We start from the raw sequence: 10,602 nt of genomic DNA, 5'->3' as shown, positions 1-10,602 counted from the left end.
TTGATGTTTTGGAGAAATCTACTTATCTCAGCCTTCAGCATATTAATGATGGAATCACCACAGCCACTGGGGGAACTGATATTAAGCGGTCAGCCCATTCTGAGTTCCCACATATCTGCCACTATTCGCTTAGCACTGATATTGTGCATTTGGTGCGCTGCCTAATATGTCCTATGAGATTGCACTTATTGCACAGTGGCAGGGCACTCCTCTGTCACAATGCTGTGATCGTATAGTGGTTAGTACTCTGCGTTGTGGCCGCAGCAACCTCGGTTCGAATCCGAGTCACGGCAGTAATTGCTCTATCTACTCCAGCTCTTGGGAAACACAAAGGAATCAGTTGTTTGGATAAGGTAATTTTTTCCAAGGTGATGATCTTTTCCCTTCAAATTCTGCTCGCTCACATCTCTGTATTTCATATGTCAGAATTCAAATCCACCCGTTCTCAGAAATTTCACTCCCTCCTACGATCATTAACTGAACTTTTCATCCCACACCCCCATTACATTAATTTAGAGATGCCGGTGTTGGACTATGGTGTAAAAAGTTAAAAACCACACAACACCAGGTTAGAGTCTAACAGATTTAACTGAGCACTGGTTTTCTGAGCGCTGCTCTTTCATTGTGTGGTTGTGGAGTCATTTCCTATTTCATTAAGGCACTGCAGAATCCAACACAGACTCTCACATTGATACCATTCAGTCTGTGCTGCTGCGGTCACTGTTGCTGGGTGAACGTGTCCCAACCCCACCATCGGGACCTGCAGATCAGTTGATCCACTTGGTTAAGGCTGTTGTGAGGCCAATCCTCAGGTAGCAGCTTTTACTGATATGGACTTGCGATTATGGGCGGTCAAGCTCAGGAAAATGATACAGGACAATATCGAGGAAAAGCGACTTCTTTCTGAAAGATTAGTTTCACGGATTTTCTGCAATGGCCGAGCGCTTTTACCACTGGACTGTTAACTCAGATACCAAGCAAATTAACCAGGGACCCGGGTTTGACTCCAGACATGCCAGGTGTTAGAATTGGGAGACAATACATATCTGGAATTACGAATCTAATAACACCTATAGATACATGGCTAATTGTTGAAAAAAACAAAACCATCGTGTTCACTGAGATCCTTTGAGGAAGGAACCTCCTATTCTTACCTGGTCAGGCCTCGATGTGACTCCAGACTCACTGCAATGCGGTTGAGTCTCGACTACCCGCTGTGCAATTAGGAATCGCAATCAATACCCCCGAGACAGCGAGTATTGTAACAGAATAGAAAAATAGTTAATTTAGCTCTCGCTAGAGTACTGTGTGCAGTTCTGCAATTCACAGTATAGCAATGATGTGATGGCACTGCGAACGTTGCAGGAGAGATTCAATGGGATATTGTCTGGGCTGAAGAGTTTCAGTTATGAGGAGAGATTGGACAGACTGGGGTTGTTTGTCACCGAGCAGAGGAGATTGGAGAAGACACGACTGAGATGTAAAAAATAATGAGGGATATGGACAGGATAGACTGAAAGAAGCGTTTGTTATTGATGGAGGGATTGGCCTCACAATCTACTAACACGTCCAGGAATGGGAGTTGGCTATCCTTTTCCTCTTCAGATTTTAAACACTTACGGGCGAGAAACGCTGAAACAAGCCAGGAGATGGGAACCCTGCGCTAACCGCCTCAGCGCAACATATGAACAACTCCGGTTCCTCCACGAATGCAGAAAAAATCAAATCCTGCCACAATGTGTCAAGTACAGACCTCCAGTAAATAACCCACAAGCCAGGGAAACAGCCAAGAAGAACGGATTCAGGATGGTCCAGGTAATGATCACAGACGCTCACAACCGACTGCACAGATACAAGCAAGAAATTGCGCGCCAAAAGTCGTTAATTTCAAAAACCACTAATCAGGAATGGACCCGGACCGTAGAACAGGCTATCACTATAGGACAGAACAGGACAACACTCCGCAAAAAAACAGCACTAAGAGAAAAAATGGACAAACTAACACACAAAAAGGAGGACACTACAACACACAACTGGGTTAAAAACCTCTCCCACAGACAGCTCACAGACATGGAAAGAACTATACTGGCCAAAGGACTCAAATACAACCACAGGGATGCCAACACAGCAGACTTCCTAGCAGCACTAGAAAGCACACTCAGGAACAATGGACTGACAGAAGAGACACAACAAACAGTGAGACAAACGGTAGTACCCATGATGATAAGAAAACGACAAACACATAACCTCAACACCAAGGAGAGGGAAGCACTGAAAGCACTGAAAAATGACAAGAACATAATCATACTACCGGCAGATAAAGGCAGAATGACGGTCATCCTAGATAAATCAGACTACATCAGTAAAGCACAACAACTACTCGCAGACACCAACACCTACCAAATGAATGATTCCGACCCCACACCACAACTCACCAATAGAATAAACAACACACTAAGGAATCTACAAAAAAAAACGGACAGATAACCAAAGCGGACCAGCAAAGAATGAAACCTGAAAGCAACAACACTCTCAGATTCTATGGACTACCCAATGTACACAAACCAGACATCCCACTCAGACCCATAGTATCACTACCAGGGACACCAGCAAACAAACTGGCCAAAGAACTACAACAAAAACTGAAACACCTAGTCTGCGGATCCAAACACTCCATACAATCAACACAGGAAATCTTGGACGTCATCAGGAATATACATATAGACAAAGAAGAAACCATGGTATCATTCGACGTGACGGCACTGTTCACTTCAATTGACAAAACCCTAGCCAGAGAAACAATAGCCAACCTACTGGACATACAGAACAGAACACAGGAGGCCGAACCTATCAACAAGGACGGCATACTTAAACTACTGGACCTGTGCCTCACCACACACTTTACATTCAACAATCAGATATACGAACAAATCAACGGAACACCCATGGGATCACCAATCTCGGGACTCATAGCAGAGGCAGTTATGCAAAGGTTAGAACATACAGCCATACCACAAATCCAACCCAAACTCTGGATCAGATATGTTGATGACACCTCTGTAATCATCAAAAACACAGATATAGAAAAAACACACCGAATCATCAACGCCACACTCACAGGAATCCGATTCACACGAGAAGAGGAAAAGGATAGCCAACTCCCATTCCTAGACGTGTTAGTAGAGAGAACACCCTACGGAGAATTCACCACAAGGGTACACAGGAAACCAACACACACAGACAAAGTCTTAATCTATGAAAGTAACCACCCCAACACACACAAACGAAGCTGCATCAGGACACTATTCAAAAGGGCCACAACACACTGCAGTACACCAGAACTGCGAAAAGAGGAAGAGGAACATCTATACAAGGTATTCGCCAAAAACGGATACCCACGCAACTTTATCACCAGATGCCTAAGAGATAGACCGAGGAACGAGGACATGCCACAACCAAAAGGACTAGCCACTCTACCATACGTCAGGAGCGTCTCAGAACTGACAGCCAGACTACTGCGACCCTTAGGACTCATAACAGCACACAAGCCAACATACACGCTCTGGCAACAACTCACTAGAACAAAGGACCCAATACCCAGCATGAGCCAAACTAACGTAGTTTACAAAATACCATGCAAGGACTGCACAAAACACTATATAGGACAAACAGGAAGACAGCTAACAATCCGCATCCATGAACATCAGCTAGCCACAAAACGACACGACCAGCTATCTCTAGTAGCCATACACTCAGACAACCAGCAACATGAATTTGACTGGGAAAACACCACTATCATAGGACAAGCCAGACAGAGAACAGCCAGAGAATTCCTAGAAGCATTGCATTCATCCCCAAACTCCATCAACAGACACATTGACCTGGACACCATATACAAACCACTACAGCTGAAACTGACACCCGGAAACGGCAAGAACATCCATCAACAGACACATCGACCTGGACCCCTCATACAAATTACTGCAGCTGAAACTGACACCCGGAAGCGGCAAGAACAAACCAATATAAATACCGGAAGAAACACCAAAGCAGCGCTTCACACGAGGCTCCCACCGCTCTGATGATGTTCCCTAGCCAGGGAACGAAACGTTTGCAGCAAAAACTTCCAGCTCGGCGAGCAGAACCACAACAACGGATACCCGAGCTACAAATCTTCAATCAGATTGACCAAAGAACCATCGGAGTTTTGAAAGATTTATATTAATATTCTACATGAAACATTATAAATAGAACTGAGCAGATTTTGTATATTGTCAAGGAAAAATATTCCATAATGAATAGGAAGTGACCTGTCTCTTGGAGATCGATTTCCTGCTTTAATCCCACGCCTTAAAGATGGAAAGACAACCGCCATGATGTTGGGTTCATTTGATACCCACTGAAATCTGCCAACGTAACTGAGCATCAAAACTGGCATCTTGTTTTGTAGTTTAAGTTTCTGTTTTTCTCAACAGTATTTTCTTTAAGCTGAAATAAATTCGGAGCAAAACTGAATGCAACATTAAATGTTCCAATGATATAAATCCAATTCACTTCCGATCACTGCAATGAACAGAGTGAAGTTGCAGCAAAATTAATAAAATGAAACGAAGAAAACTGCATTTCCGGAAATTTTACCCAGTTCAGGTTCAGCCATATGAGAAAGCCCATGGAGCTAAAATATCACCTTCACTTCTCTCTCCATATATACTTCTTCACGTGAGAGAGAAACTGTCTGAAGAAATTATGCGTCAAGACTAAATGTGCGTGTGAATGTGAAGGCAATTTCATGTTTGCTGTTTCATTCTGAGACAGTTCCGACTCGGAATGAATCAAGCACAGGTATTCCTTCCAAGGACGAGGTCAATTCTTTGGACTTTGCTGGTATTATTATTCGCTAAAAGCAGAAACATTATGGTGTGGATTCGATTCCTCTCAGGGAATTTCTTATCCCTTGGGTGCACCATATGTAATCTTGATGTGGTCACATGTGAGCCCCTTTGCAATTGGCTGAAGTGGCCCAGAGGTGAAGGCGACGGGTTGGTCTTTCATTGCGCATGTGTGGATTTGAATCCTACTCTGGCTGTTACTTCTATCAAAAACAGCTGTGGTTTTCGTTTGTGCCTCGTATCTTTAGTATACATTGGATGGAGAATCTTGCTCTTGCCCTTCATTGCACCGGAGATTTGTGATAAATTGAAACCTCATCAAAGTCGAGATAAAGCAATTTGTTTCCGTTGTAAGTTTTATTGGGATAATGAAAAGGAGTGCAAACGTTTCTTTCCTCCTATCATTCCATCTTGACTTTCTATGAATTTACATCGAATAAAAGCAATACAAATAAGGAGAGATCAGGTCCAATATTTTATCCAGTTGGATTGTGAATTTCAATGTAACACACCACACAAACTTTTGATCAGTATTTTAAACAGTCAATTGAATTGGAACCGCAGAAAACTTTTCCAATGGAATGAGCCTTTCATTCTTTCACAACCTTTTGCTGTGTGCATCACACCGGCATCCGGCATCCAGCGTGATCACCAAGTTGGCAACAATATTAGATCCACCAATTTACTTTAGCAACCACAACTTCTGCACATACACATCTGTGGTGTGCGCAGTGCCATTTGTTGTCTCCAGGCCACAGCACATTTCTTGTTTATGAGCTGATGAGCCTAGTTCCTGATCTGTCTGATCAGTTTGAGAAACCTTTTCTCTCACTTCATCCCATCCCCTCAAAATTCGAAACTTATCAACAAAGTAAGGCATTAGACCAAATGATGCAGTTGTGGAATCTCGCATTCAGACCATCGAGTCTGTTCGAACATTCAATGGACTCATGGCAGATCTGATAATCTTCAACTCCATTCTCTTGCATTGCCTTGACAAAGCGTTATCGTCTTTCTGATCTGTCTGGCACAGTTTGAAAATACACAACAACTCAGCCTCAACAACAGCCTCGGTAAGGAGTTCCACTGATTCACTGGCCCCTGAGCAAAGAAATGACTCCTCATTTCTGAATTAAATAGGCAAAATCTAATTCTGAGTTCATGCCCTCTGGTGTTCTCCTCATACCAGAGGGTAAACCATCTGCCCATAACTGCCTTGTCAAGATCCCATGAATATTGAACGTTTATAAATGTTATCATGTGATTATACAGGTCCCTTCTGCCTCCTTTGTTTCAAAGAGGATAATCCCAGACGAACCAATCATTCCACGAAGCTCCGTTTTCTCCTGTGTTGACAATATAACAGAGGCGGAAAGATTACAGTGAATGCGTGGAAATACGTTTGCAAGCAGTGGGTGGCTGACATCTGAAACACAGTGTATGCAAGGATCGGAGAGGCTAAATCCACATAACTTTCCGAATTATTCAGATGTGAATTTGTGATGCCACGACATACAAGGCTCTGTATCAAGTGATTTAAAAAGGAGTTCAGATAGCTAAGCGATTGTGTTTGAGCAATACAGATACTCAGTTACAAGAGTGGGTTATTAATACCTGTCTTTCCAATCTCGAACGGACATGTCAGAGTAAGAACTGTGCTGTCTGAATCAGCGTGGGGGAGTGCTGCTGCTCCCGGGGAGACACAATGACAGTGACTGTGCAAACACGTGACTTCTGTAAGCTGTACCTAGAGTCGGTGTTGGAATGAAAATCATTAGGTAGTTTTGATCGTAGTGAGGTGTTTACTTATAGAAGGTAGCTCAGGAAAATATACATTCTACTGCCCTTTCCCCACTCGCTCATACCACTGAATACCGCCACTATGTCGGACAATTTCTCTCTGAGCACCATCATCCAGTACTCCTTGGCCCCCAAAACTTCCCCATATGGCACAATTACACGAAATCTCAGAAGATGCAATGCTACTTGTTTACGATGTCTCTCCTCACTGTGTAAAGTTCCAGTGATTTATCTGCCTCTCACTCAATTTAGCAAACTGCATTTCCTGCTCACAGTGTGATCTCGTCAAGACTGGGGAGAGAAAAACAGAATGGGTGACAAATTCGAGTACACATATGTTCTGTCTGCAAACAGAAAAAAGAACTTGAGCTTCTAGATTCCTGTCACTGCAAATTCCCACTGTGTTCCTATGCCTCCATGTCAGTTTGGTCTGCTGCAGAGCTCCGCATGGCCAGTGCAAGTTGGAAGAGTGGCACGTAATTTCCGAATGAGAGACCGTGCAATCTTCAGTACCCAACATGGAGTTCAATCATTTTAGACCCTGCCCATCTTCTTTCACGTTCCTGCCCCATCTACACATACCATTCATTCCAAAGGCGGATGGTTTGGCTCGAAAATTTCTCCCCAGATGCACTAGACCTGCAGCTTTTGTTCCGATATTTCTACATTTCTTTTGATAACTTTATTCTGTTGTGATTGCCAGCCTTCAGGAAAAGTGCGTTTGGACGGGATTGTGGTCAGAGGAGATTTATCAACGTGGTGCCTGAGCTCGACCATTCCCTCTGCGAAGATAAGTGAAAGTGAGGGCCGCAGCGGCTGGAGCTCAGAGTCGAGAGTGTAGTGCTGGAAATGCACAGCACGTCAGACAGCATCTGAGGAGTAGGAAAATCGATGTTTCGGGAAAAAAACACCGACATTCCATTGTCGGCCGATGCCTGGAGGAAGAAAATCTTTTGTTCCACCTTAGGACCCTGCAACCATACGGGATAAATGTGTATTTCAACAGCTTCCTCATTTCACCTCCCCCAACATTATCCCAATCCCAAGCCTCCAGCTAGGCACTGCTCTCTGGACCCGGCCATCATTGCCCCTCCGAACTACCACCTTCTACCTCTCTTCATCCATCTATCGGTTTCCCAGCTACCTGACCACCAACCCCATTCCCCTCCCTCAACCCCGACTCAAAAGCCTCATTCCTGATGAAGGGCTTATGCCCGAAACATCGATCCTCCTGCTCCTCGGATGCGGCCAGACGTTCTGTGCTTTTAAAGTACTACACTCTCGCCAATGCAAAGATAGATGAGCTCGACTGGGGCTCTCTATCTGACAGCGGAGAAAGCTGAGAGAGAAATTGATTAACGTGCACAGAAATGGAATAGATATGTTTGACAGGAATAAACGTCTTATGGGAAGGGTAAATAACCAGGGTTATAGATGAAACGCTACAGGGAGGATGTTCAGTGAAGATTTAGGAAGAATGTTTACAACCGGAGAGGGTTGTTTCTCTGGAACTCACTGTTTGAACGTGTGGTAAAGCTAAGAGTCATCCAAATATTTCAGGAGTATTTAGCTGAACACTTGAGGAGCTAGAGCATGCACGGATAAGGACCAGGTACTGGAAGGTGGGGCGAAGATAAACAGATATCTATTGAAAGACTTGAATACTGTAACTTTCGGTGCAGTAAAATGGAGGCTAGCGCAGCTCAGTGGCACAATGAAAGACGTGGTGGACATCTCCTGCATTGTTAAGATCGCGATTCACAGTTTGTGGGTTTGATTCCCGCCAGAATCGCAATTTTGTTCAGATTTTAGCTGATTCAATGATTGTTCTGCTGCTTCATCGTCAGTTCCCATCGTTTGGAGTTCTCGTCCCTGCTACTGACCAGAGAAGGTTCCTCACTTTCTTGGTGGTGAGTTTTAAGAAAATCATATCATTTGAAATATGATCAGCCAGCAATCGGCTGCTCATTCACAAAACCCACTGCAGATACCCACTGTCTTTCAACACAGTTCCCTCCCACGGTTGCACAGAGTGTTTCTATTTATTCAGTGTCTTTTTCCCTTTGGATGTTAGGTTGATGTAGATGGGCTGGGAAAAGACATTGACCTGTTCGATCAGCCGTAATTATGTCAAATGGCGGGGTAGCGCTGGCGGGTGAAATGGTCCCCTCCTATTCCTCTCAGTCTGTGCTGTTTCTGACAGAGGGTTTTAAACAATTGCATGATGAGGACAATGTGAATCTACACCACGGAATACCGAGGTCCTCCCTTGTATCCCACCGCTCTCACAGCTGCTGTTGTAGCTTCAGATCAGACAGTGGAGGATTCTCCCAGGTGCTCTTTCAAGCTGCATGCTCCTTCACACAGGTTTCCAACTAGACACATGGAGCAAACTGCCGGTTACATATTGGGGATTCAGGGACAGATTTCCCCTTTTTCTGACTAGAGTTCTGACCACGGTAATAAACATGAATTTCGGGCGTTCTGTATCTTACTCTAGATTCTTATCACTTTACAATTTAAACTGAAATTCAAATTACTCTTGCATGACATTTTCATGTCTTCAGTATTCATGAAAACTGTGCATTATGTCCTTGGATGAAGCCATGGTGAAGATTAATGATGAGTGCAGTGTGTTTCATGTTGTCTGTAGGATCTTACAGAAGCTTGCTCTTGAAGTGTGGTTGAATCGAATTCTGTGCCGAATTGAAGCCGACCGAGTGAGAAGACCTGTGATAATGTAACATTTTCTGTAAACAATGCAGCGACCCTTGGAAACCCAGTTTTCAATCAAGTCTATTTTGCACAACATTTTTCTGTATCCCATTAAATCAGTGAGTATTAAAAGGACTCAGTCCCGTTCCTGGTCATTGTGACTAAATGACCAAGGCAATCGATGGCAATGATAATGATGCTTGACATCGACAGGTGCATTCCTACTCACTAGAGTCACATTGTATTACAGATCACGTAAGCAGAGGAGATGATGATCCTTCTGGCACCCTGAGACAGTGCGACAATTAATCCCACGTTGTTATTCTCACTCTAAACCAAAAACCAGTTAGCCAGCGGACTGAGCTAACCAGCTTCCATTTAATGTAAAGCTAAAACAAACAGGTCAGCACATTAACAATCTGTAGTAATTCACGATTGAGTGGGTTAATTTCTGAAAATTAAACGTACCTTCTGAACAATGAGTGAGGCTATTCCAAGATTGCCTTCTCTGACTGCGCTGGGACATGACTGATGTTCTCTATGATATGGAAGTGCCAGTGTTCGAGTTTGGTAGACAAAGTTAAAAATTACACAATATCAGGGCATAGTCCACCAGGTTTCTTTGGAAACACTAGCTTTCAGAGAGCCGCTCCTTCATCAGGTGGGTGTCTTTCTGCAGAAACTTGATGTGTGTGTCAATATGCGCGATCTTTTGGAAGATCATCTGGACTTTAACTGACCGTTCGTGGTGTCGATGGTACCCATGACTTAGATGTGTTGGTGTTGGACTGGGGTGGACAAATTTAAAAATCATACAAAGCCAGATTAGAGTCCAACAGTTGACAATCACCTGATGAAGAAACAATGCACGGAACACTGGTGCTTCCAAATATGCTTGGTCGATACAATCTGATGCAATGTGATTTTTAACATTGAGAGCTCTTGGTAATGATTAATTGATCGAAGACAGTAAACGAATTTTCGTTCGTGGAGATGAAAATTTCAAATATTATCCACCTCAGTGTAACAAAAAAAAAGTTTGGATGTGTGCTGAATCTCCACAATGCGCTTGCGCCAAGCAAAAGTTGAACCTGCACCTGCCTGATCCGTAGCCAGCTATAAGAATGGCTGTACCACTGGCCAGATGCACAGCTGAAATTTTACACTCTGCAGAGCTGTGGTGCTGACAATGACATGA

General features: G+C 43.7%; 1 non-coding gene across 1 annotated transcript; it reads left to right on the top strand.

Moving 5' to 3' along the window:
* The first annotated feature begins 221 nt into the window (after positions 1 to 221).
* trnah-gug (transfer RNA histidin (anticodon GUG)) lies at positions 222 to 293 on the top strand. Its single transcript has one exon. It is a non-coding gene; the product is annotated as a tRNA-His (tRNA).
* Positions 294 to 10,602: the final 10,309 nt, after the last annotated feature.

Source organism: Hemiscyllium ocellatum, unplaced genomic scaffold (assembly GCF_020745735.1).
Source record: "Hemiscyllium ocellatum isolate sHemOce1 unplaced genomic scaffold, sHemOce1.pat.X.cur. scaffold_1023_pat_ctg1, whole genome shotgun sequence".
Classification (NCBI taxonomy): Eukaryota; Metazoa; Chordata; class Chondrichthyes; order Orectolobiformes; family Hemiscylliidae; genus Hemiscyllium; species Hemiscyllium ocellatum.
The sequence above is the reverse complement of the archived record's forward strand: the minus strand, read 5'-3'. Positions and strand labels throughout refer to the sequence as shown.